Source organism: Sminthopsis crassicaudata, chromosome 1 (assembly GCF_048593235.1).
Source record: "Sminthopsis crassicaudata isolate SCR6 chromosome 1, ASM4859323v1, whole genome shotgun sequence".
Lineage (NCBI taxonomy): Eukaryota > Metazoa > Chordata > Mammalia > Dasyuromorphia > Dasyuridae > Sminthopsis > Sminthopsis crassicaudata.
The window spans coordinates 324,186,950-324,212,928 of NC_133617.1; the positions used below are offsets into that span (position 1 = coordinate 324,186,950).

At 35.2% G+C, this 25,979-nt stretch overlaps 1 long non-coding RNA gene across 1 annotated transcript; it reads left to right on the forward strand.

The window, feature by feature from the left end:
* Positions 1–573: 573 nt before the first annotated feature.
* On the forward strand, positions 574–11,873 carry LOC141554159 (uncharacterized). Its single transcript, XR_012485786.1, has 3 exons — positions 574–644; positions 1,348–1,387; positions 11,787–11,873. It is a non-coding gene; the product is annotated as an uncharacterized LOC141554159 (long non-coding RNA).
* Positions 11,874–25,979: the final 14,106 nt, after the last annotated feature.

The following is a 25,979-nucleotide window of genomic DNA, read 5'->3' on the forward strand; positions in this document are numbered from 1 at the left end:
TATATACATACATACTGACATACATACACACACACATACATATATATACATATGTATGTATATATAAAACATGTTTAAATGAACCTATAAACATATATATGGATATATGTGTATGTATGCATATAAATATATATCCATACAGAGATACATAATATTTCTTGAATTCTTATGCATGAATTAAGTCCCATTTCTCAAGTCAAAGAAATCTACCTTATTTTCATTGGAATTTGCTAAAGTGAAATAAAGAATATGTAAAAATTGAATTCTGCAATAAAAACAAAAGTGAGAGATAATTACTTCAAAGAAAAAGATACCTTATGATGGATTATCCTATTCTTAGTAATACAAAAAATAAAGTAGATGCTTGACATTTTGTTCAATGGATACAAACTGGAAAATAAAGAATAAAAAGTACCATGGGTACTGATTAATTCTTTTGAACTATGCACATTTATGAAATTAGTCAAATGATTGCCTGATTGCCATTTTATTTTATACTGATAAGAGATATTGTCCAATGCTATGCGGCCTCAGCTGTTGCCATGGAGAACAAGGTCAGCAGGAATTCTCCAGCTGAAGAGATTTCAGAAGAAACTGGAGGATGGGGCCAGAAGCCTATGGCTTGGCATGAAAACACCAGCTGGGTATGACAAATTGAGAGAGTAGTTTTCTTGTTCAACAACCAATTAGTTGTCAGAGGCCAAACTATCCCAGCAGGAACCTGAGACTGTTGATAACCCCATCTGGGCTTTTGTTGCTACTCTTGATTTTGACCCTGCTTCCATTTTAATCACCATCATCCATCTTTAGTCCATTCAATTCCATAATCTTTCTACCTAGTTCATAGTATCTAGAGCAGGAATAAACCTCAGAAGTCATCCAGCCCAATACTTTCAGTCTACAAATAAGAAAACAAACCCATATTTTGTCCAGGGCTGTTCAGGTTGTAAAAACAAGAAGATTAGATTTTCCCCAAACTTTCTTTTTTACAGTCAATACTTTTTTTTTTTTTTTTTCTCACTGTATCTTGGTATTTTGTGACTTCCCCGAGACAACACAGGTACTAAGGATAAGAGGCTGTCCTTGATTCCAGGTCTTCTGTTTCTAGGCCTCTTCATTTTACCAGGGAACTTGCCTGTTCCCATTTATGAATAGTATTCTTACCTGCACAGGGAGATCTCAGCATCTATTTCTTTTTTTCTGAAAATTCCCTACTCTAATTATCAGGTACCTCTAGAGTGGTTGGAATCCTTTAAAAAGTCAGTGGTGAGTTGTCTTTTAAAAATCAGACTTTATTCAACTCTGTCTAATGGCTTATTTTGAGATTTCACATTTTCACCTACACAGCTTCCAGAGATGAAGAAAAGAAGGCAGCTTCTACATGAAGGTGAGAGTGCACTATTTGTACTAGGACAGCATTTTCTGAAATACCGCATTGCACCCTGGAAGCTGTCCCAGGGATAGCAATCTGACATCATTCAAACACCACTTGCTTTGTACTGATTCTTTTCAGTCTGGAGCCAGGTATGATGCACTGGCTTTCAGTCTCTCTCTCTGAACATTTTCCCCTGTGGGGACTATTGAGCTATCTTCCAAGGTTAGCAGGTCATTAAGCTTTTCTTTAAAGTTACTGAATAGCATTTTCATGAGACCCATTTACTATCTATTGAACAACTCTCTAAAGCAATTAGGCTTTGTATTCCCCCTTACCCTCCCAGGGTATGTAGCTAGCATAGCAAGTTGAGGGTTAAACCACTAAATGTAGCTGGAAAAATTTAAAAGACTGGATGTCAAAGAGGAGAAAGCAAAGGTAATTTGTCATGGCATACAGGGCCAGCCCTAGGCAAAAATGTAATCTCTTCTACATCTTCAACTCTAGTATTCTTTAACTTCTTCTCCCCTTTAGGCATCTAGTACAACTTCATGGTTTCATCTCTCTTCTTTATCTCTAAATCCTAATCAAAGCCAGATCTCTAAGAGCTTCAAAATTAGTTCTTTGCTGTATTTATTCACTCTCATGTGTAAGTGACCAGTAGAAGCTTAAATGTCCCTCACAGGGATCTTTAGATGACTTAGGACTCAAGGCAGTTTTTACAATGAAATATATGTAAACACACACACACACACACACACACACACACACACACACACACACACACACACATATATATATATATATATATATATATATACACACACATACATACACACACACACACACACACACACACACACACACACACACACACACACCAAGGATAGCCCAAGTCCAATATGCCATGAATCTCATTAACATAGTCATGAAAATGTAAACAAGATGACAGGAAGTCTTAACTTAGGAAACTTTTAAAAGCAGAGAAAAGCAGTGATTGAGGAAGGAAATTTTAAGTTCTTAGGGCTCCTTTGTGTCCCTAAAAATTTACCAGAGACATAGGCAGCTATCTTCAATGTCAATAAGGTCCACTGAATAAACTTACTTCTTATATGATTATGTCAGTTTTCAAGGTAGAGTTACTGCATTGGAACTGATAGACTGTGAAAAGAAAGATATATAATTCATTCTCAGAAACTTTCTCTGCAAAGTTTCAGTACGAAGGAATATTAGAAATAGAATTTGGAGATTCTAGCTACATTATAGGAAGACATAAACTGTTTCTAGGAATAAAAATAATCATTATACAATGAATATAACAATTAATATAAAAGAAAAAAATAAAATGAAACTATATCCTGTGAGACTACAGTGACCAAGCTGGGAAAAAGGTATAAAACTGACTACCCTTCCTTTGCAAAATTAAAGATTATAAATGCAAAACACTGCATGTAGTGATAGACTTAGTTGATTTGTTCATTTATTTGCTGAAATTTGCTTTTTCCTTTTTTTTTTTTTTTTTTAAATTCTTTGTGAACAAGTAGAATTGTGGTTGACTAGTAGGAACTGCTTCTTAAATTTGTTTTAGTTATCATTGATACCTCATAAATTGACAAATGCTACCAAAAAAGGCTTAATCAAGCCTTGTTGTTCTGTTAATTGTATAAACATCAGAAAGTGATGGAATAAAAGTAATGAAGATTAAATTTTAAAATATATTATGCATGCTCTTTTTCAAAACCACTTTTTAAACATTTATTAGAATACCACTGTCAAGAAATTAAGTGCTTACTATTTATGCCAGATTGCTAGGTACATTGTGCTCAACAGTGAAGACACTAAAATGAAAAATGAAATACTCCTTACTCAACAGAAAGTTACTAAGAATGACAAGGATGATAAAAACACATACTCAGAAAATAACAAAGTCAAAACACCTACATTCAAAACCTCCAAGAAAAATAAGAATTAGGCACAAGCCATAAAGAGCTCAAAAATGATTTTAAATATCAAGAAAGAAAGATATAGGAAAAATTAGGGAAAGAATTGAGAATGATGCAAACAAAAATACAAAAAGCTAATGAGGAGAAGAATACTTTAAAAAGCAAAATTGGCCAAATGGGAAAGGCAGTACAAAAGCTACCCAAAGAAAATAATTCCTTAAAAATTAAATTTAAGCAAATGGAATGTAATGATTTCAAAAGAAATCAAGACACAATATAGCAAAACAAAAATAATGAAAAAAATAGAAAAATATGTGAAATATTTCAATGGAAAAACAACTGATCTGGGAAATAGATCCAGGACAGACAAATTAAAAATTACTGGTCTACCTGAATTTTGTGATAAAAAAAAATTCCCTGGATATCATCTTTCAAGAAATTATCAAGAAAAGCTCTTCTTATATTGTAGAACCAGAGGGTAAAATAGAAATGGAAAGAATCCACTTATCATTTCCTCAAAGAGATCCCAAAATGGAAACTCAAAAAAATAAAATAAAATAAAATAAAATAAAATAAAATTCTGAAACTCCCAGATATAGGAGAAAATATTGTTAAGTACCTAGAAAGAAACAATTCAACTACAGTGGAATCACAAAAAGGATAAGCAGCTTCTACATTAAAGTGGAGGACTTAGAATATAATATTTTGGGGAGCAATGGAGCTAGCATTGCAACCAAGAATCACCTACCTAGCAAAATTCCCTTTCAGAGGGAAAAGGCAGAAATTCAATGAATTAGAGAATTTTAAATATTCATAATGAAAAGACCAGAGCTGAATAGAAATTTGATTTTCAAATACAAGACTCAAGGGAAATATTAAGGGACTTAATAAATTCTATCTGTTTAAATTTCTACAGGGGAGGATGATGCTTGTAACTAATTAGAACTTTATCATTATTAGGGCAGTTAGAAATATATAGAGACAAAGGGTCCAGGTGTGAATTGAATATTAAAAGAATACTATCTTTTTAGATAATGAAATTAATGGGTAACAAAAGGAATGCACTTGGAGAAAGGAAAAGGAAGAAGTGGGATAGTATGAATTATCTGCCATAAAAAGGGGCAAGAAAAAGTTTTTGCACTAGAAGGGAAGAGGGTAAGGAGAGGGGAAAGTGAGTAAATCTTGTTCTCATCAGAAATGGCTCAAAGAGAAAATAATGTACACACTTAATATGGGTATAGAAATCTCTTTTACCCTGCAGGAAAGTAGGAAGAGAGTGGTATTTGGGAAGAGGGGATGGTGAGACAAGAGAGGACATATTGGGGGAAGGAAGTAATCAGGAGCAAACAATTTTGAGTAGGGATACGGTAAAAGGAAAGAGAGGATAGAATAAATGGGAGAAAATGAAGTCAGCAACAGTAATTATAAAAAGAATTCCAAAACAAGTTTCTGTAAAGTTAGGGCTAGCTCTTTGGAAGCCTCAGGAAAAGCTTCAGTCAGGATGAATGAAAGTCCTTGGTCTTTAGAAGAAGTGAAAGAGATGGACAAAACTGCCAGGAGTTTTGACAAGGATCCCTCCTTGATTCTAGAGTCCAGAATCTACATACTTTTCTCCTCCTCATCCATAGCCAAGTGCACTTCTCTTACCTCTCTCACCTCACCCCTAATCCTTACCTACAATTCTCTTAACCTCAAACATTGACCAGCATTAACTGTGAGAAGAGAAATTCCAAATATATGCTAATAGTCATTGTGGAATAGGTAATTAGCCTTAAGTGCTAGGTTGTCTGATTCAAACACACCTTTTAAGAGTTTCAGCCTTTTACAATTTTCTCTGATAAGGCCTCATTTCTCAAACATATAGGGAACTGAGTCAAATTTATGAAAAATAAGAGTCATGCCCCATTGATAAATGATCAAAATATATGAACTATGACCAAAGGGCTATTAAATCATGCACATCCTTTTATGATACCACTACTAGGCATGAATTCCAAAAGTAGTTTAAAAAAAAAGGAAAAGGAATTATATGCACAAAAATATTTATAATAGCTTTCTTCTCAAGCAAAAATAATTGGAAACTGAGAGGATCCCCATCAATTGACAAATGGCTAAATAAATAGTGGTATGTGGTTATAATGAAAAATTATTGTTCTGTGAGAAATGATGAGCAGGATGCTCTTAAAAAAACTAGAAAGTCCATCTACTCTAGCAAAGTGAAATGTACTATATATAAAATAATAGCAATGTTTTGAGATAACCAGCTGTAAGTGGCTTTTGTTATTCTCAGTAGTACAATCATCCATGACTAACTACTCTGAAAGATTTATGATAAAAAATTCTACCCATATTTATAGAAAGAACTGATTGTCTCTGAATACAGATTGAAACACACACTCTTTCTTTTTTAAACTTTATTTTTCTTGAGATTGTTTTTGTGGAGTGGTTGGGGAGAATCTATGTTTTCTTTCACAACAAGATTTTTATGGAAATGTTTTCCATATTTTCACATGTGCTTTCTTCATAGAGTCTGAGGGTGGAAATAAAGGAGAGAATCAAGAACTCAATATTTTAAAGTAAATGTAAAAATAGCTTTAAATGTATTGGGAAAATAAAATTTTAAATATATTAATTTTAAAAAAGAAAAAAATAGAAAATAAAAATTTTAAATTTAAAAAGAAAAAAATTGCAGAGCAAGATAGGAAGAAGAATTTTTTTCTTGATTACATGACAGAAAAGGGAACGAGAGAAATAATTAAATTAACTAGAAAATAGAATTAAAGGAAGAACTAATAAATTAACCAAAACCTCAAAGCTAAGGAAAATGGTAACAGAAAAGGAGAGGCACTTCTAAGTCAGTGGGGAAGAGCTGGTAGGAGTAAAGTTTCCTAATGTAAAATGAATGAAGAGAAAAATATATTTAAATACTATTTTTATATGGAATGACTCCCTAGGAGGAAGTAGGAGGAGGGATTCAGGGAAAAATTATGATGAGACAAGATCAAACCAAGCAAAACTTATCAATAAACACTTTAAAAAAAAAAAAAAAAAGACAGTTCAAGTGTCATCTTCTGCAGAATGCCTTTCCAGTTTTCCAAATACCAGCACTTTCCTTTTTAAAGTTATTTTGTCCCTACTTCATGGTTTATATATCTTCATATATCTATTAAAGAATTATACATGTTTGACATATGTTAGATTTTTTGCTTCTAAGGGAAGGGAGGAAGGAAGGGAGAAAAAATTGGAACAACAATTTGGAAAAATCCAATTGTTATTTATCTACTGTTTGGTGTGGGGATTCATATTCTGGAAACAGAGTGATGTTACAAAACAGTGCTTAATTATTTTTAGTTGATTGACTAGATTTAAGAAACTAAAGTAGGAAAAATGTTAATAATACTCATTTAAAAATGTATTATGTGTAGATTTTTTTTCTGGAGAGCAGGTTGTTAAACATTTACTAGAACACTTCAACTTTCATAGCTTATCAATTGCCAATTCTACTCCCATAATTTTGTTTTCTTTTTGTTTGTTTGTGTTCTCTGTTAGAATATAAAATCTTTGAGGGCAAAGATTATTTTGCCTTCATTTCTAATAATGAGTTCCCTATTAAAATTATTACTAATGAGATTCACCAAAACAGGGAAATCTTTTTATGGTCACAAAAGACATGACAATCATATTTCTTATTTTTATTAGACTCTTCCAAAGCACTGCCTTGCTATATGAAGCTAATTTTTTTTTGTTCAAGATAATCTCTCTCACAACCAATTTTATTTCAGATTAGCTTTTCAATCATTTGCAATTTAGTTTATGATTCATCAATCACCAATTATGATATTTGTTTTTTGTTGTTGTTGTTGTTGTTATTGTTGTTGTTGTTGTTTTTTGTTTGTTTGTTTTTAGTCCATGGTCTTTCTGAACTCTCTATATCATTTGAAACAGTGATCATCAGTTGGGGAATTGGGGAATGGCTGAATAAGTTATGGTTAAGGAATATTATTATTCTATAAGAAACGATCAGCGTCATGATTTCCAATAGATCTGGAGAGATTTACATGATGCTAAGTAAAACGAAAAGAGAACATTGTACATAACAAGATTATATGATGATAAACTGTGATGGACGTGGTTCTTTTCAACAATGAGGTGATTTAGACCAGTTCCAATAGATGTGTGGTAGATAAAGCTATCTGCATCAAGGGGACCTATGGAGATGGAGTATGGATCACAACATAGTGTTTTCATCATTTTTATTGTTGTTTACTTCCTTTTTATTTTCTTTCTCTTTTCCCCCCTTTTATTGGATTTTTCTTGCGAAGCATAATTCTGGAAATATGCATTGAAGAATTTTAATATATATTTATGTTTAATATATATTAAATCATTTGCTGTTTAAGGGAAGGGAGGAAGAAGGGAGAAAATTTTGGAACAAAAGGTTTTACAAGGGTGAATGTTGAAAATTATCTTTGCATATATTTTAAAAATAAAAAACTATTATTAAAAAATAATCAACACTACTTCCTAGAAAAAAGTTGCACTTTATTTTCATGAGTATTTCTTTCTTGATCTCCTCTTCTCTACATGGGTCTTCATTCTCAGTTTATTTTGCAGAATTATAATTATTTTGCAGCTTATCTATTATATGTCAAGACTCTCTCTTGAATGCTTGATCTCTGTACTAGTTATTCCTTCTCAGGTATCTGATCATTTTCGTCAGTTTGAAGTTTATTTAAAGGCAAATCTTAGATTTTATTTTAATTATTATTATTATTATTTTTTGCTGAGGCAATTGGAATTGTGACTTACCCAAGTTCTTACATCTTATAAAATCTTAGTTTTATATCCCACCTGTCATTGAACTCCAAGTCTGCATTGCCTTTTGGGTACCTACTGCCTCTCACATAGCTATCTCATACTCAAAAAGGCAAAATGGAACTCTAGATTTTCTCAGAAATATTCCATATAGCCCAATTTCTCTATTCCTTTTGGGGATAGAATCACCTTTCCATTTATCTAAATTCACAACTTGAAAATAATCTTCATCTTTTTATTCCTGAAGCCAGTTTGAATTAATTGTTATTTATTTATTTTTAGTGTGGGCATCCATATCCTGGAAACAAATAAATGTTACAACAGTGCTTAATTATTTTTAGTTGATTTACTAGATATAAGAAATTGAAGTAGAAAAAATATTAATAATGCTCATTTAAAAATATATTATGTATAGATATTTTTTTTCTGGAGAGCAGGTTGTTAAACATTTACTAGAACACCTCACCTTTCAAAGTCTGTCAATTGCCAAGTGCTGCCAATTCTACTCCCATAATTTTTCTCTCTACTCATTACTATCCCCCTATTTCAGGACCCCTTTACCTCTTTCCTGTAGATTCCCAGTTGATCTTACTGATAATAGCCTTTCTTCTCTTTACTTGATCTGCTAATTAATGTTTCTGAGAGATGATAGGAGAAAAAAGAAAATGGAAAAAATGCTTCCTTATTAGATCTAGAAAAAGAAATAGGAAAAAACACAAATTCAGTCAGCTGATAAGCATATTAAGTACAGCTTGTGTGCCAGGCACTGTGCTAATAGTTCTAATATTGAAGATTTTTTTAAAGTAGCAAAAAGTAGTCCCTGCCTAACCACACAGGCTCACAATTTAAAGAATGAAGCAATAAGCAAACAAATATATATATATACAAACAAGCTATATGTAAAAAAAGAAGAAATTATTAAATGAAAGAAGGCATGAGAATTTAGAGGTTGGGGGAAGATCTTCCTATAGAAGAGAGGATTTTAGTTGTGTCATGAAAGAATACAAGGAAGTCCATACATAGAGATGAAGAGGAAGAGTATTCTAACAATGAACGATAGTCAGAATAAAGGTCTGGAGTCAAGAGATGGCATGTATGTTCATTGAACATAAAAGAGTCCCAGAGTCCTGTGATCAAAGAGAATCTGTGTGGCAGGTTAAGGTAGAAGAAGACTGAAAGTTAGGAATGGCCTTAAGTTATGAATAATTTTAAACATCAGAAGATTTTATATTTGATCCTATAAGTGAAAAGAAATCATTGGGGATTAATGAGTAGTGAGGGGTGAGATAATTGGACTTATATTTTAGAAAAAATTGTGTTAGCAGCTGAATGGAGAATTGCTTAAACTGGGCAGAATTGAAGCAGAATAGCCAATAGGCTATAGACCAGGTGTCCAGTGATGAGGACTTGTATTTATGGTATCAGTGACAGAGAAGAGAAGGGAACTTCATTTGAAAGAAGTTGTGAAAATGAAATTTCTCTGTTTGACTTTTAAAACCTAACACATTCTGATTTCAAGTTATTATTCTGGACTTGTACATTACTCTCCTTTCATTCATCTTTGCTTGGCCTCTGGCCTCCCCCTATTGCTTTCTCTTTTAATTGTCTAAATTATATATGTCCATAATTGTTTATATTTTGTTCTTCTAACTCCTTCCCCCATTACACACACACACACGAACAGGGACTGTCCTTATCATTTATGTTTCACTTGCTACCTTGAACACAGCAAGCATTGAATAAACACATTGACTGACCGACTTCCAGTAGACTAGGTTTTAATCATTGGTCTTTCTTTTTCACATATATGATACCCTGTTTCTCCACTCCATGATTTTATGTGAGTTCTATCTTGGGACTCATTTTCTACTCATCTCTACTTCATAGAATTCTAAGTATCATTGAAAACTCAGGTAAACAGTTAATTCCTTTGGAAACTTATCCAGATTCTCTTCCAATTGCTAATTTTCCCTCCACTCCCAATTACTTTATATGAATCTTGATGTCTATTTGATATTGCTTATTTTTCTATGTATGTGTTGTGCTTCCTCCTCTCCTAGAGGAATTTACATAAGCTTCTGAGGGTAGGGGCTTCATCCTTTTTGCCTTCCTATAACTAATACTTAACACATTTAATGCCTGAAATACAGTAGATGCTTAATAATGGCTTTTTGCATTGAATTAAATCAAATTTACACTTTTGCATAGTGGGAAAGTTTGATTAATATTATACAAGTGATTCACATAATTAGCATTCCTTTATTATGAAGTTCAGTTATTTTGTTGATTTATAAGTAGCAATGAAAGGAAAAAGAATTTGGTTCTCTATGACTTATTGTGAAGAAGAGGGGGAAAAAACTAGGTAAATAACCTAATTGCTGTCTAAAAAATCTCCAATTTAGTTAATCTCCAAACCCTTTGTAAACATCCCAGGGTGCCAATTACCTGAGCTAAAATCCCAAGCCAGTTTTTAGTGACAACTTTCCTTCTTCGATTTCTTTACCCTTAAGATGTCCTAAACTTCCATTTAACCAACCTTTATCTATGAAAAGGGATGGGGGAAATGATGAAAGGTAGAGATAAAAGATGTAGTAAGACAATATTTTGAAAAGAAAATATCAGACATACTAGAAAAAAAAAGTTAACAAGACAAAAATTGCATCAGTAGAAGAGGGAATGAAATTGTATGCCGGAAATCCAAACAACAGAGACTGCAGCTCTGGGAACAATGGGGAGTCCATTATTTCAAAGCATCTTTTAAAATATAAATATGAACTGAAAAAGTCTTTTCTTTAAGTTAGGGGATTGTTCTTCTTTTATTAAATTGGATACAATGATAACCAATATTATGAGAAATTTTACCCAAACTGCAAAGAATTGAATGATAGAAGAAATAGAATCTGAAATCTCAAAAGTGAGACAACTAAAAAAAAGGACTTTTTTTTTTCTCATCTCATAAAATAATAAGACAGAAAAATCTTATATGTGATGTCCAGAGGGAAAAATGATACATGAAGATTCAATTTATGACAATGCAGGAGCATAGGCGATAATATGTATGAAAATGCTTTGAGGTCTTCAGAAGGAAGACATTGTGTAAAATTCATGGTGGTATTATTATAAAGTAGCAATAACATAGTCTTTGTTATTCTCTTTAAATGATCTATTGAAACTGTAGAGAAAAGTTTACCAAAAGTGCATACAACCTCTATCACATTTAAAATTCTATAAAAGGTCTTCCTAGTTTTATGGTAGTATGAATTTTACATTCACTATAAAGTAAAAATGTATTAAATTGCAGTGGAAAAATCCACTTATGTTGATACTGTAGGAATTATTCTCTAATAGCACATAGTAACAACTATTTGATCCCACAACTGAAAAACTAGATATATTTATTAACTAGCATTCTCCTTCTCTTCTAGTACAATAGTCATGAATTTAAAATTCAACTTCTAGACACATTTCTTGATCCCCAAGGCTGATAATGGTCTTTCACTTGGAGATCAAATAGGATTGCATTTACAACTATCTGGCATGCTGACATATAATACAGTATCTTATGGTTATCTTTATACTATTTTCCTCACTAACTATGAGCTTTATGCAAATATGGAACTTCTATATTTAAACTTTGCATCTCTTTTTGCGCCTAGTACACATGTCTCTGAGCACAATGGCTGATTTAGAAAATTACGCTCAGTCAATAAATGAATGGAGACAAGAACAGATGGATACAACGGTGAAGAACTCATATTGCATTTTAGTTGTAAAAGACATTATATAACATGATCTAAGTAAATTCAAAGTATTTTATCATTCATAATTTCTTGAAAATAAAGTATTTATGTGCAAAGTAAATGGCAAATTTAGTTTAACAAAGATTAACTGGATGAGCCACTCTGAAAATGTCAAGATTTTGCTATAATGTAGCGATAACAATACTTCACAAAGTCAAGGATCTCTAATTTCACCTATTTATGCAGTCCCTCTGATGGAGGTTGAGGTCCCTTTAAGATTCCTCTCTGAATGCCCATGGCTGACCTTGATTCACAAATCCTGGTCAAAGGCACCCTTTTGACTATCTAGGCCTAACCCCCACCATCAGCTCAGCTTTCCCCAGCCCTCACCTGATCTGAGCTAACTGAAAAGCCCACCAAGAACTTGGAACTGCCCACAATCTTTTGTGTTTAAAAGGGACAAACCAGAGCCCCATCTTGGCAGGAGCCCTCCCCCACCAACACATGGTATCCTTCCAGCCATGTAAGGGTTCCTGCCCACCCAGCAGTCACTTCTGGCCCTGGCATCTTTCTAACTGAGCTTTACTTCCAAATTTCTACAATAAACCTTTTATTTATCAATCTAGGTTTTTGGGCCTGTAAATTCATTTACAGGTGACTCTTGCCACCACTAGACCTGATTTAACTTTGTATCCTTGCACTGAATCCTAAGGAGTTGCAGGAGAACTCCATGTGACTCCCTGTACCCCAATCCTGCCTCTAGACCTCAATTAATCCTAATTTTAATGAGATATATACCTCATCATTAGGTATTTACCTCATCATTTTGGTTCCCTGACAAAACTCCTTGAAAACTAGACATAATTTGGGTACCGAACAGAACTCTGGAAAAAGTAAAATAATTTTTTCTTTTCCTATTTTGCAGTAGACATCCAAGCCACTTTGGGCCTGGATCATTGTTAGAACTCTATGCTTGGGCACAATTCTTTATGAATTGCTGTGCTTGACAAAAGGTCTCCTTTTGTCTCACTCTCTTGTCTCTTGAGATAAGAGAGAGACTGCAAGAATTTGGAAGCTTTTACCTGTCCACATTCTAGACACACCTCTGACTTTAAAATTTTGCCTTAGCAGTTGCTGGGTTTGGAGTAGGCTGCTGGAGACAAAAGACCTTCTTTTGCATCTCAAGGCATTTCTAATCCTTTTTTTTCTTTACCAGAAAGCTGGCCCTCAGGAATTGTCTCTTTTTCTCCCTTCCCCCAACCACATGGCAGATCTGAGGACCCCACCCCTCTGGGGAATCCCAGACCGCCACTCCCTTGATCTATTCTGGGGAGAAATCTGTATTTGAGCCCCTCTGGAACCCAACTCTAATGGTTGGGCTGGCCACGAGGAGATGGTCGCTGAATTGGGGTGTGCATGGAGATATATCTCTGCCCAGGATGTTGCATCCCCCTGGATAGGGGCAAGTGGTCTCCCCTTCAGGTCTTGCTCTCCCAGCAAGATGTAGATGAGTTGCCCATCCCTCAAAGACCCTTGGGAAATCAGCAGAGAAGCCCTCTTTGGGATGCAAAGTAGCAGGTAAGATGGTTTTCTCCCCCACCCTCTTTCTGGCCTTTCCTCTCCCTCCCCTATGGTGTGGGGATTACAGAACTTAAGGCCTTTTTCAGACCTTTCCCATATGGCTTAACAACCTGCCATTAAATTCTCCCATCCTGTCCCCTTCTTGGGGTACAGTGGGGAGAATGGGGACTCAATCTTTTAAAGATCTCTCACTTTTAAAATGGTACTTTGCCAACGGCTCCTGGAGAGACAAATAGCTTAACTATCTCCTGGAACTCAGCTATGTCTCTCTTACTCTCCTATTTTTCTGGATTGCCATTCTATGTCCATGCTAATAATTAAAAAGGTTCCTAATCCAGGCCTGGCCAGACCAGAAAAATTAAAACTTTAGGATATTAGCTGGGGAATAAAATTCCAAATCAAGGCAAATTAAACCTTTAGGAAAGAAGTCTGTCTTTTCTGTTGTCTTTTTCTCAAGCTCTCTCTAGATTTGTTCTCGTTCTATACCTAGTCCCTGTTAGCTCAGAAATCCAGGGCCTATAGAGAATACAAATGCTGTCTAGAGTTAGGCAAGGAGCAATAGAGAACACCTTTCACTACCCTGCCCTAATCGGTGGCCCTCTCATGAAGTTTTCACTGAAGCAAGCCCAACATAGCACCTTTCTATGGCCGGGAGACAATTCAAAAAAACCTGGGAAATAGTGGCCTTTGAATTGTGGGGAGCTTGTAAAAAGCTTAGAGGGTCGTTTGACCTAGGGATGCCAGGTACACACGAATTCCTATTTTGGACAAAAGGTTCTCCTGTACAGAGACAGGGGAGCATTTGTGGAATCTGACAGAGACAGCTGATCAGGTTGAGCTATAGAAATGGAACATTTTTGGGCTTGTAGCAAAAGGTGGGTGAGCTTCCCTCCTCTACACCTAGAGAGTCTTCGTTATGATGCAGACACATTGGGTTTGAGAAAAGTGCCTCAAGCTTCAACACTTGAACTCTGAATAGTTTAGCTGAATTCCTACCCCTCTCCACCCAACTCTCTGGCAAGTCCATTCTTAAAAGCCATTTCTTTTCTCTCTCAAACTCTGGGACTGATTTTTTATTTGCTAACCTGAGTTGGTCCCTGCTAGAAATGTGTGAGTTTTGTGGAGTTTGAATCTTAAAGGTTTTGAAGGACAAAGGAAAGAGGAATGCAGGTTTGCATTAAGGAATGAGAAGGTTTCAGAAAGGTATTGTGAATGGGAAGGAAGAGGTGGGAGAGGGAGGAATGGGATTCTTTGTCTTCAAAGGCAAAGATTCTACTCACTCTCCCTCACCCCCACTGATTTATTTTAACAGTGGAACCTCTAGGAAAGTTGTTAAAGGTTGTTTAAGGTATGTTGCAAGAAGGAAAGAGGAAAGTTTTTAAGGGAAGGTTTTTTGAATGGGGGGAAGGGTGACCACATGGAATACTTTCTTATCCTCCCCTCCCCCCAGGTGTTTTCTGCTGTTATTTATTATTTTTTTTTCATCATGTTGCTGCCATAGCAACAAAAAGGTGATTTAAAGAGAAAGATTCAAGTTTAGGTTAATTGATTGAATATTTGTTTCTTTATACAGAATGGGTTTTATTGTTTGAGGAATATGGTCATAAATGTGAAAAGTTTAATTGCTATTTTTAAGAACTTCTTTTATTTGTGTATGTGGTATCTGGATATTCTGTATAAGTTTAAAGATTATATTGGGTCATCCTGAGATTTTTTTAAAGAGCCTCTAAAATAATAGTTTTTTGTTTTTTGTTTTTTCTTTGTCCAAGGTTTCTGTTAAGGACAATATGCAATTTGGGATATTTTTCTATGTATTGGGTATTTTAAAAGCAAACTGATTTGTATGAATAGTGGTCACTTATGAAACATCTACTTGGATATGATAATTGTTTAAGTTGTGAAATTATTATTGGGACAAATTCCTTACTGTTATCAATATAAGGTTATGATAAATATTTATTTAGAATTTATCAGAAATCTGATTAATGGAATCTGTTATTGAAAAAAAATTGTTTTCTTGAGCTTAAAGTTAATTAGTTAATGCTTTTGGGGAGTTTTAAAGCTCCACCCTCTGGCAGTTAGTGGGACAATTGATTGGAAGGTGAGTTTTAACTGCTCATGTTATAGCTATTTTGCATTTTTTCCTCCTATAACTGATTTTATGATCAGAGCAATGGTCAATAGAATTGTTAATGCAATTCAATTATTTCATACCTTGCTATCTGTATCCTAAATGCTTGGGCAAATAAGCATTTAGCCTGGTCATCTGTCTGCTACTGTTAGAAAACACAAATATTTTGTTTTAAGGTTTTTAATCATTTTTTTTCACATAGGAAGCTGCTGGCCAATATATTTTGGCCTCTTCACGTTTTTGCAGCAGTCCTGTGGATCAGCCCTTTCTATCACAGACTGTTCTAACCTTTATTTGTTAGATTTAAGTTTTTGTCCTAGATTTTGGGTCAAATTACAGATATTGACTTGCTTCTTGGACCTCGATTAACTTTGATTGTCAGCACAGCAGACCCACCCCATGGAATGAGAGCCTCCAACCATTTCTCAGCCAGCAGCAGCTTTAGAAGAGACCATGGAATAGACTCTTCTTCTAGTGAACTTTGGACTGCTATGGAGGACTTTGGGAATGGTTGATGAATAACTATTAAACCTTGTCTGGGTTATTTATTACTGTGTGTTTAAAATTTGGGATGGGAGTTGTTAAAACTGTGTAATTATTGCTGTTATCCTAAGACAGTGGGGGAAATTAGCTTTGGATTTCTCAGCATTTTCTCCTGTTTTTCTTTGATAATTAGATGGGCCTTCAGACAAGCAGCCCACAGAAGGGACCTGATGCATTTCTTGCTAAAGGCCTTATTCTCATGAATGTCACCATCTCCACCCTGGATGACACCTCACTTCTAATCTGTTCCCAAGATCTGTTTTCTCTAGGCTTCACACTTTGGATTCTCAGCTGGCCTTTTAGCCTGGAGAACACTGACTGGGGACAACTGACTGGGACACCCCCTCGATGCCCTGCTGCCATCCCCACACCTCATGCCTCACCTCCTGGCATTAAACCCCAAATCTCTATGACCTTTGTCAGCTCAAAGCAGTTAAGAGGAGACCGACGCCCCTTTTTCCTACATGCATCTGGAGGTGATGGTTTGAGGGGGGAACAAGACAAGAGAATCCCACTACTCTAAAGATCTTTGGAGAAAATCTTCAACCTTGCCTTAATTGAAGGACACTGTCCCAAATTTTCTTTTTTTTCTTAAATGAATTTAAGTCTCAACTGTTTAAGGGGGGAAATTATGGGGATTGAAGTCCCTTTAATATTCCTCTCTGATTGCTCATGGCTGACCTTGATTCACAAATCCTCTTCAAAAGCACCCTTTTGAATAACCGGGCCCAGCCCCCACCATCAGCTCAGCTTCCCTGAGCCCGCACCTGATCTGAACTAACTGAAAAGCCCACTAAGCACTTGGAACTGTCCACAATCTTTTGGGTTTAAAAGGGACAAACCAGAGCTCCCTCTTGGCAGGAGCCCTCTCTGCCAACACTTGGTATCCTTCCAGCCATGTAAAGGTTCCTGCCCACCCAGTGGCCAACTCTGGCACTGGCTTTCTAACTGAGCTTTACTTCCAAATTTCTACAATAAACCTTTTATTTATCAATCTAGGTTTTTGGGCCTGTAAATTAATTTACAGGGGACTCTCGCAGCCACTAGACCTGATTTAACTTTGTATCCTTGCGCCAAATCCTAAGGAGTTACAGGGGAGTTCCATGTGACTCCCTGTACTCCAATCCTGCCACTAGACCTCAATTAATCCTAATTTTAATGAGGTATAAACCTCATCATTAGGTATTTACCTCATCACCTCTACTAAAGCAAATATCAATCCCTTAATCCTTGAACACATATCTGCTTTAACCACAGTTTGTTTTTTTCCATTTTTTATTAATTTTTATAATTATAACATTTTTTGACAATACACATGCATAGTAAGTTGTTTTGTTTTGTTTTGTTTTGTTTTGTTTTTAATAATGCTCACAGTTTACATTCATTTCCCAGTGTTCCTTTTCTGGATGTACCTGATTCTGTCCATCATTGATCAATTGGAATTGGATTAGCTCTTCTCTATGTTGAGATATCCATTTCCATCAGAATATATCCTCATACAGTATCATTGTTGAAGTGTATAATGATCTCTTAGTTCTGCTCATTTCATTCAGCATCAGTTGATGTAAGTCACTCCAAGCCTCTCTGTATTCCTCCTGCTGGTCATTTCTTACAAAACAATACTATTCCATAACATTCATATACCATAATTTACCCAACCATTCTCCAATTGATGGACATCCATTCATTTTCCAGTTTCTAGCCACTATGAAACGGGCTGCCACAGACATTTTGGCACATACAGGTCCCTTTCCCTTCTTTAGTATTTACTTGGGATATAAGCCCTGTAGTAGCACTGCTGGGTCAAAGGGTATGCACAATTTGATAACTTTTTGGGCATAGTTCCAAATTGCTCTCCAGAATGGTTGGATTCTTTCACAACTCCACTAACAATGCATCAGTGTCCCAGTTTTCCCACATCCCCTCCAACATTCACTATTATTTGTTCCTGTCATCTTAGCCAATCTGACAGGTGTGTAATGATATCTCAGAGTTGTCTTAATTTGCATTTCTCTGATCAATAGTGATTTGGAACACTCTTTCATATGAGTGGAAATAGTTTTAATTTCATCATCTGAAAATTGTCTGTTCATATCCTTTGACCATTTATCAATTGGAGAATGGTTCAGTTTCTTATAAATTAGGGTCAGTTCTCTATATATTTTGGAGATGAGGCCTTTATCAGAACCTTTACCTGTAAAAATGTTTTCCCAATTTGTTACTTCCCTTCTAATCTTGTTTGCATTAGTTTCAGTTGTGCAGAAACTTTTTTAATTTGGTGTAATCAAAATTTTCTATTTTGTTTTCAATAATTGTCTCTAGTTCTCCTTTGGCCACAAATTCTTTCCTCCTCCACAAGTCTGAGAGGTTAACTATCCTCTGTTCCTCTAATTTATTTATGATTTCGTTCTTAATGCCTAAATCTTGGACCCATTTTGATCTTATCTTAGTATGTGGTGTTAAGTGGGGGTCCATGCCTAGGTTCTGCCATACTAATTTCCAGTTTTCTCAACAGTTTTTTTTCAAATAATAAATTTTTATCCCTAATGTTGGTATCTTTGGGTTTGTCAAAGATTAGATTGCTATAGATGTCCCCTTTTTTTGTCCTTTGTACCTAATCTGTTCCTCTGATCTACCGGTCTATTTCTTAGCCAGTACCAAATGGTTTTGGTGACTGCTGCTATATAATATAGCTTTAGATCAGGTACACTTAGACCACCTTCATCTGATTATTCTCAAATTGTCTCTCCTGGATCTGTTTTCCAGGTCTGTTGTCTTTCTAATAATGTTGACATTCTTTTCAATTGTTTTGTTTTGCTTGCTTGACTACTTCTTGGTTTCACCTTGAGTCATTCATTTCTACATGTTCGAGTCTAATTTAAAACAATATGTTTTCTTCACTCACTTTTTTTTTATATCTTTTTATAATTGTCCAATTGAGTTTTTATCTTCTATGGATTTTTTTTCCCATTTTATCCATTTTATTATTTAGAGAGCTGTTTTCTTTTTCTAGCTCACTAATCCTGTTTTCCTTGGAGTTTTTTACCTTTTATAATCCACTAATTTTATTTTTCAATGATTTGTTTTTTTTATCCATTCTCTCTTTAAATGCCTGGGATAACTTCTCCAGGCTCTCTTGCCAAGCTTCCCTTTCCTTTTCCCATTTCTCTTCTAGCTCTCTTGTAAGAACCTTTTTGATTTCCTTTATGGGAGTCTTTTGTATTGAGGAGCAGATCATATCCCCCTTAGGGGATTCCTCTGGGGACAGTCTGTTTTTAGTGTCCTCAGTATTTGAAGTCTGCTCTCTATCCATACAGAAGCTGAGCCCTTTTAAATTTTGTGTTCATTTTGCCAGAGCGGGAATCGAAGAAAACAATTGACAAGAGAAACAATTGGTCTGTTTCTTGGGGGGAAGGATGGGGCTGGATGGTCTTACCAGGTTTCTTCTACAGATTGAGGGAGACAGCATTGAGGTACTAACATACCGAGATGGCTGTGCTGCATCTGCCCTCTGAGGCTCTGGGAACCCTCCTGGTGGGGGTGGGGGTGGCCAGTCCCGAGAGAAGCTGGCTTTCCGGGGTTTTATTCTTCTCCTCTGGTGTTTACACCCTCTTTCCTGCTCCTGGCTTGCTGCCAAGAGGGAATATCCACACTGGGGTAAAAGTCTTTTCACAGAAACTGAAGAGATCATTCCCCTCCCCCCTCAGGTCTGAGCTGTGTGAGCTGTTTGTCCCACTCTGGCTTGCCTGCCCTCAGTCTGAGCCCAGTCTGTTCAAACCCTTCTCTGGCGAATTTCAAGGATGTCTTCTGTTGGGGATTATTTGTGGGTTTCTTTTCCGGTCAAGCATTAATTCCGAGACTTGTCATGAAGTAAGTCCTGAGAGAAAACACAGAACTCAAGCAGCTGTCTGCCTCCACGCTGCCATCTTGGCCGGAAGTCCACAGTTTTTTTTCAGGACCTGAGATGGGGCAGGTGTTATACATTTGATAAAAATAAAATTGATAATATTATATGTTATAATAATGAACTCCAATGGAAAACTATCTTTCAAATTCAAATAGAAATAATGTTTGAAATGTAATGCCAGAGAAACTGAGCAAAATAGAGATTAGAGAGTTAATAATATTTTATTTAGGTTTCAGAAAGAAAAAGAGTTTCTGGGTCCAAGGGATCCATTTTGGGCCATAGCATCAGCAAACAATATGAGTTTCCAATAATATATACATATATTCCAATAATGTGTACATATATATATATTTCCATAGATCAGTTTAGACAAAGGCAGGAGTAGAATCTTGAGTATTGGTAAATGGTAGGAATTTACAGGTAGGATCATCAATTGCATTCTGACAGATTGGGGGTAGGGCTATAAATTCTGATAAACTGGGAATTATGTCTCTAACCAAGCCATAAAATTTGGAACTTAGAGATAGAAGATACCAATTAGGTATATGAGATAGGACATCTGGAGTTTTATCTTTTGGAATTCCAGTGTGGAGAGCTACAGCCCTAATTATCTCAGTCCTAATGGGCAGGAAAGGGTGGTTGCAACCAGGAGGATTGAGGAAGAACAATTCAAGGAACTGAGGCAGAACAGTTCAGGGAAACAGGCAGGACAATTTAGGGAAATTGAAGCAGGATAATAAAAGAAAACTCGCACAACAAATTGAAAACATTTATTAACTCAAGAAATTATCTAAAAATGTTAAGCAAATAAATAAATAGCAAAAGGTGCCATTTTAGATTGGTCATTCAATTAATAAACATTTATGAGTATTTACTATGGGCCAGGCACTCTACTGTGTGCTAGAGATAGAAATGTGTAAAAGATAATCTCTGCCCCTGAAGCACTTTAAAATCTAAAGAGAGAAGATAACACACAAAAGAAAACTGAGAAGATTTGGGATTCCAGATGGAAGAAGATACCTAGCTAGGGAATATGATATTCAAAGGAGTAGATCCAGATGAAAAGGTTGCTGGCCCAGACACTCTCTCTCCTTTAAATGGAAATTCTGAAACATCTTTTCAGCACAAAGAAGGAGGAATGAGGGAGAAATATAGATAGAGACTGAGAGAAAAAAGAGAAATAGATAAACACAAAGAAAGAGACAGACACCAACAAAGACATGTAATGTTCTGTTAGTCTCTCAGTTGTAATCCTTCCCTGGGAGAAGATTTCTTTTCTCTGTGAATCTTTTTCTCTGTGCTCTTCACTTGCGAATCCACAGGACATCTCCTTGATCCAATCCAGAACTGACTTCCCAGACTCTAACTTTTATCCTCCCAGAGAATGGGCATGGAATGTGGAATAACTCAGGGACTTGTGGGAAAAATACTTCAAGCAATGAACTTGCTCAGCTTAAACATGTAAGCTCCTCCCCTTAAAGGCGGGAACCAAAAGGTGTGAACTAGAGAATTGTTAAGTACCGGCTTAGCACTTAGTAAGAACCTAATATCTCGTTATCTCATTAGCATTTAGTAAGAACCTAACAGAGACAGACAGATAGATGAAAAAACTATAGGCATCAAAAATCATAGTATGAGATCTGGAAGTTCACTAGTATTGCTGAAGGAGAAAAGAAAAAGAAAAAGGAGGAGGACCAGAAGGAGGAGCAGAAGGAGGAGGAGAAGGAGAAGGAAGAAAAGAAGGAGAAGGAGGAAAAGGAGGAGAAGTGAGGAAGGAAAGAAGGAAGGATGAAAAATAGTTGTTCAGTTGTTTCAGTATTGTTCTAACTTTTGGAGTTTTCTTGGTAAAAATAATGGATTTTTTTTTTTTTTTTTTTTTTTTTTGTCATTTCCTTCTCCATTGTAACTAGTAGAACAATTTTGTTTAGAATTTAGAGCTTGAATGACTTGCCTAGGGTCACACATTTGGGATTGCCTGAGGCAAGATTTAAACTCACATTTTCCCCTAACTTCAGAAGCAATGCTTTCCCACTGAGCCAGGGGGCCAGTGGCCTCTAAATTATAGTAAGGGGAACATTTGCCAAAAAAAATTTTGGAAAGACTTCTGCAAATTAACTTACCTTCTTATTTGCAAAAAGTTGAATTATTTACACTTATTGTGAGATCTAGCATAGAATATAAGGGAAATAAGAATCTTAAAGATTATCATTTTCTAATAAATAGGTAAAATACCATCTCAGTGAAATAATTCACCTAAGACCGTATGCAGATCTTTAATCAAATGAAATAAAGCATATAAAGCACATTTTAAACTGAAGAACTCTGCAGTTGTCCATAAACAATACCCTCATATTTATTATGATTTTAATATGCTATAGTGATTTATTAATTATACTTTATCTCAAATCTCAGCCTTTATTATACTAGTATGTTTATTATAGTTATCAGAGGTTTGATTCTGAACTTCTTTTGAACCACAGGATCATTATGTAGCACCTTAGAGATCTAATCCAGTTCCTTCATTTCTTAGATAAAGAAGCTAAGTCACAGCAAATATATGATTTACCCAAAGTAAAACAGATAATAAAAGTGAACTTTGTTTATCTGATTCCTGGAATTCTTAAAATATTCAAGTTAATATTCTGAGTGGAAAATAAATTTATATTTTCCACACAGTAAGTTAGTAAAATTCATTACTATTCCTTAGATAAATTTGTCAAAAGCTAGGTTTACTTTTTTAAATGATATATTTTTATATGAAGAAAGGTGAAATCTCTGCCTGACTTTTTATATACTTGTACATTTTTTCCAGTTGTATAAAAAATAGGGCAAAATAGAAAAATAAATTAAGTGAGGTAGCCTATGGCAAACCCAGAACATTTCATAGTGCTGACTGACTTTAAATGCCATAAAACTATACCTCTGAGCTCATACCCTTCTTATCTCCTTTCCTGTATTTCAAAGTGTTTGCTCTCACAGACTTACAGCTACTAGGCTATAACCTACATGGGCCAAAAAGCCTCAAAATGCATTTTCATTTATACTACTTTGACCCCCACATAGTTCTCACAGGGACATTTTATAGCATTTACATAAACTCAGCCTTGCATGCCCAGAATTTAGGAATGGAAAAGGATATGAGGGATCAGAAAATTACTGACTCTTAGAGCATCAGAAATATTCCTGAATAAAGATTCCTTTCCACAGAATTCCCTAAAATTGGTCTTTCAGGCTCTGTATGTTAAGGCTTACTGCTGGGGAAAACTCAGTTTTGAAAGTAATAGTATATTTTGAGATAGTATTAATGCTTGTGAAATTAATGATCTTCCATGTTCTCTTCAGTATATCTTTCTATTTTTATCTGTGATTACTTCCCATTGTATATTCTTCATTAAAAAATAGATGAATATTTCACAAATAATACATATTTCTCATCACCAACCTCTGTGAATTTTCACAAGATAGTCACTATATTTAGAATTTTCTCCTGTTTCATCTCTTCCTTTCATTAGACTCATCTACCCTTCAAAGAGCTTCTCATGTTCCATTGCCCATGAGCTCTCAAAGCATGATGCTATAATCTTCTTATTCCATGTATTTTATATTGATAATTGTGATCCATAGATAAATTAATTTTATGAAAAGTTAAGAAAGGCCTAATATAGTTCATCTGAGTAACCTCAGAAAAGACAATGAGTCTCTATGCCTCAGTTATCCAGTTTGTAAAACTGCTGTTCAGTCATTTCAGCTATATCTGAATTTTCATGAATCCATTTGAGTTTTCTTGACAAAAATGCAAGATATATTTATAATATTAGGAAGTTGATACTCTTCCAGTTGTACCTCTATTATGTTGTCACTTAAGCCCAGCTTTGTTAATATGTAAAAAGAAGGGATTGGACTTGATTACCTTTTGCGATGTCTTCTTACAGAATTTTGATGCTTTGATGCTATAATTCATGGATTTGTTAGGGGGCAAGAAGAATATTTTATAATGAATGGATCTCACAATAGGAAGAATAGTTAGAAAGAAGGGACTTTCCATGAAGGATTGTGCTGGTTACTGTTTAACCCCTGATTCTGTGGTTAAGAAAAAAAATATGTACAAATATATATGTGTGTGAATTTCCATATTAGACTATGACATGCTTTTAAGTTTAATTTTGTCCTTCATTTTCTCATAACTAACCAAACAATAAATCAAGCCATGACTTGTAGCATATGTTGAATTTTGACATAAATGCTTATGCTGAAAAGTTAATCTCCTTTTGATATGAAGGCTCAGGGTATACTTTAGAGATCTTTGACTTATTTGATCTTCATCTTCTTTGATATTTCTCTGATTCTTAGGAAACCTGGGTAATTCAATTTAATAGATGTATTCTCTGGTTACCTGCTCTTAAGTTATTACACTGGCACCTCAACCACTTACCACAATTTTTATATTGAATGCCAATGTGACACTCAAAGACTAGATATAAGAAATATACTGTCCCATTCATGGAATAAGCATTACTTTGCATTACATCTTTTTGAGTCCAAAATCATTGCTTAAAAATGGGATTACTGCTTTTAAATTAAGTTTCCTAGTCTCTAGACTACAATCTTTATGAAGTACCTAATAATTGCAATCCAGATTTAGATCTAAGAAAATGAATTAATTTCCCAAAAATTATTTGTCAAATAATTTAATCACTTATTATCACCCAAATACCCACTTTTAGTCGTTTAGAGTAAAGAGAATACATTAAAGAAAACTGAACATTAAAGAAAATAATATTAATCTCTAAAGAAGCTTAAGTAGATTTGTGGTAAAGCTTGAATTCTCAGTTCCCAACCTTCTTTCTTACATTCTTTTGTCACTTTTCTGACTGAAATGATACTTTCTCACAGCCTTTTTTGAAAATCAATACTTGCAATCCTTATAGATCTCCAAAACAATAGTGTCTATGTAGTAGGAAAGCAGTGCCAGGCACTGCTAAGTACTTTATAATTATTGTATTATTTGATCCTCACAAAAGGTCTGATAATTATATGATACCATTATCCCCATTTTACAGATGAAGATGTTGTGCCACAGTTCCCTTTTATTGTCCTGACTCAGTTTCCCTAAATTGCCCTGTTTTAGTTTCCCTAATTGTTCTGCCTCAATCCCCTTAGTTGCAACCCCCCTCCGGTTCATTAAGACTGATATAACTCAGAGGTTATAAATTGTCATTGTGTAATCTCAAGATAAGAGGGAGTCCAGACTTTCTGGCTCTAAGCTGGACACATCCTTAACAACCAGTTTGTTAGAATTTATGATCCTACCTCCCAACCTGTCAGGACAGAATTGACGGTTTCTGCTTGGAGATTCTTGCTCACTAAGTTTGGACTCCACCCCTCTGCCTTTGTTTAGCTAGTGTGTACAAATATGATTGAGAATTCACATTGGTTGCTGGATGCTTTGTGATGAGGTATATACCTAATGATGAGGTCTATACCTCAATCAAATTAGGATTAATTGAGGTCTAGTGGCAGGATTGGGGTACAGGAAGTCAAATGGAGCTCCCCTGCAATCCCTTTGGATTTGGTGTAAGGATACAAAGTTAAATGAGTTCTAGCGGTGGCGAGAGTCCCCTGTAAATGAATTTACAGGCCCGAAAACCTAGATTGATTAAAAAAAGGTTTATTGTAGGGCTTGGAAGAAAGGTTAAAGTCTGGTTACTAAAAGGCATTAGATAGAGGAAGAAATACACCAAAAGCAGCTGGACAGATAGACTGTGATGCTGGCATCTTTCAACTCTCCACCAAGGGATGATTCCACATTGGCTCTTTTATTTGCTTCAAGGAGCCTAGCACAGTGCCAAACTCTTGGTGTGCTTTTCAGATAAGGAAGAAACTGTTTTGGAAAAACCTGAGGAGATAGTTGGGGGTTGAGAAAATCCAAGCCAGCTCAGATCCAGTT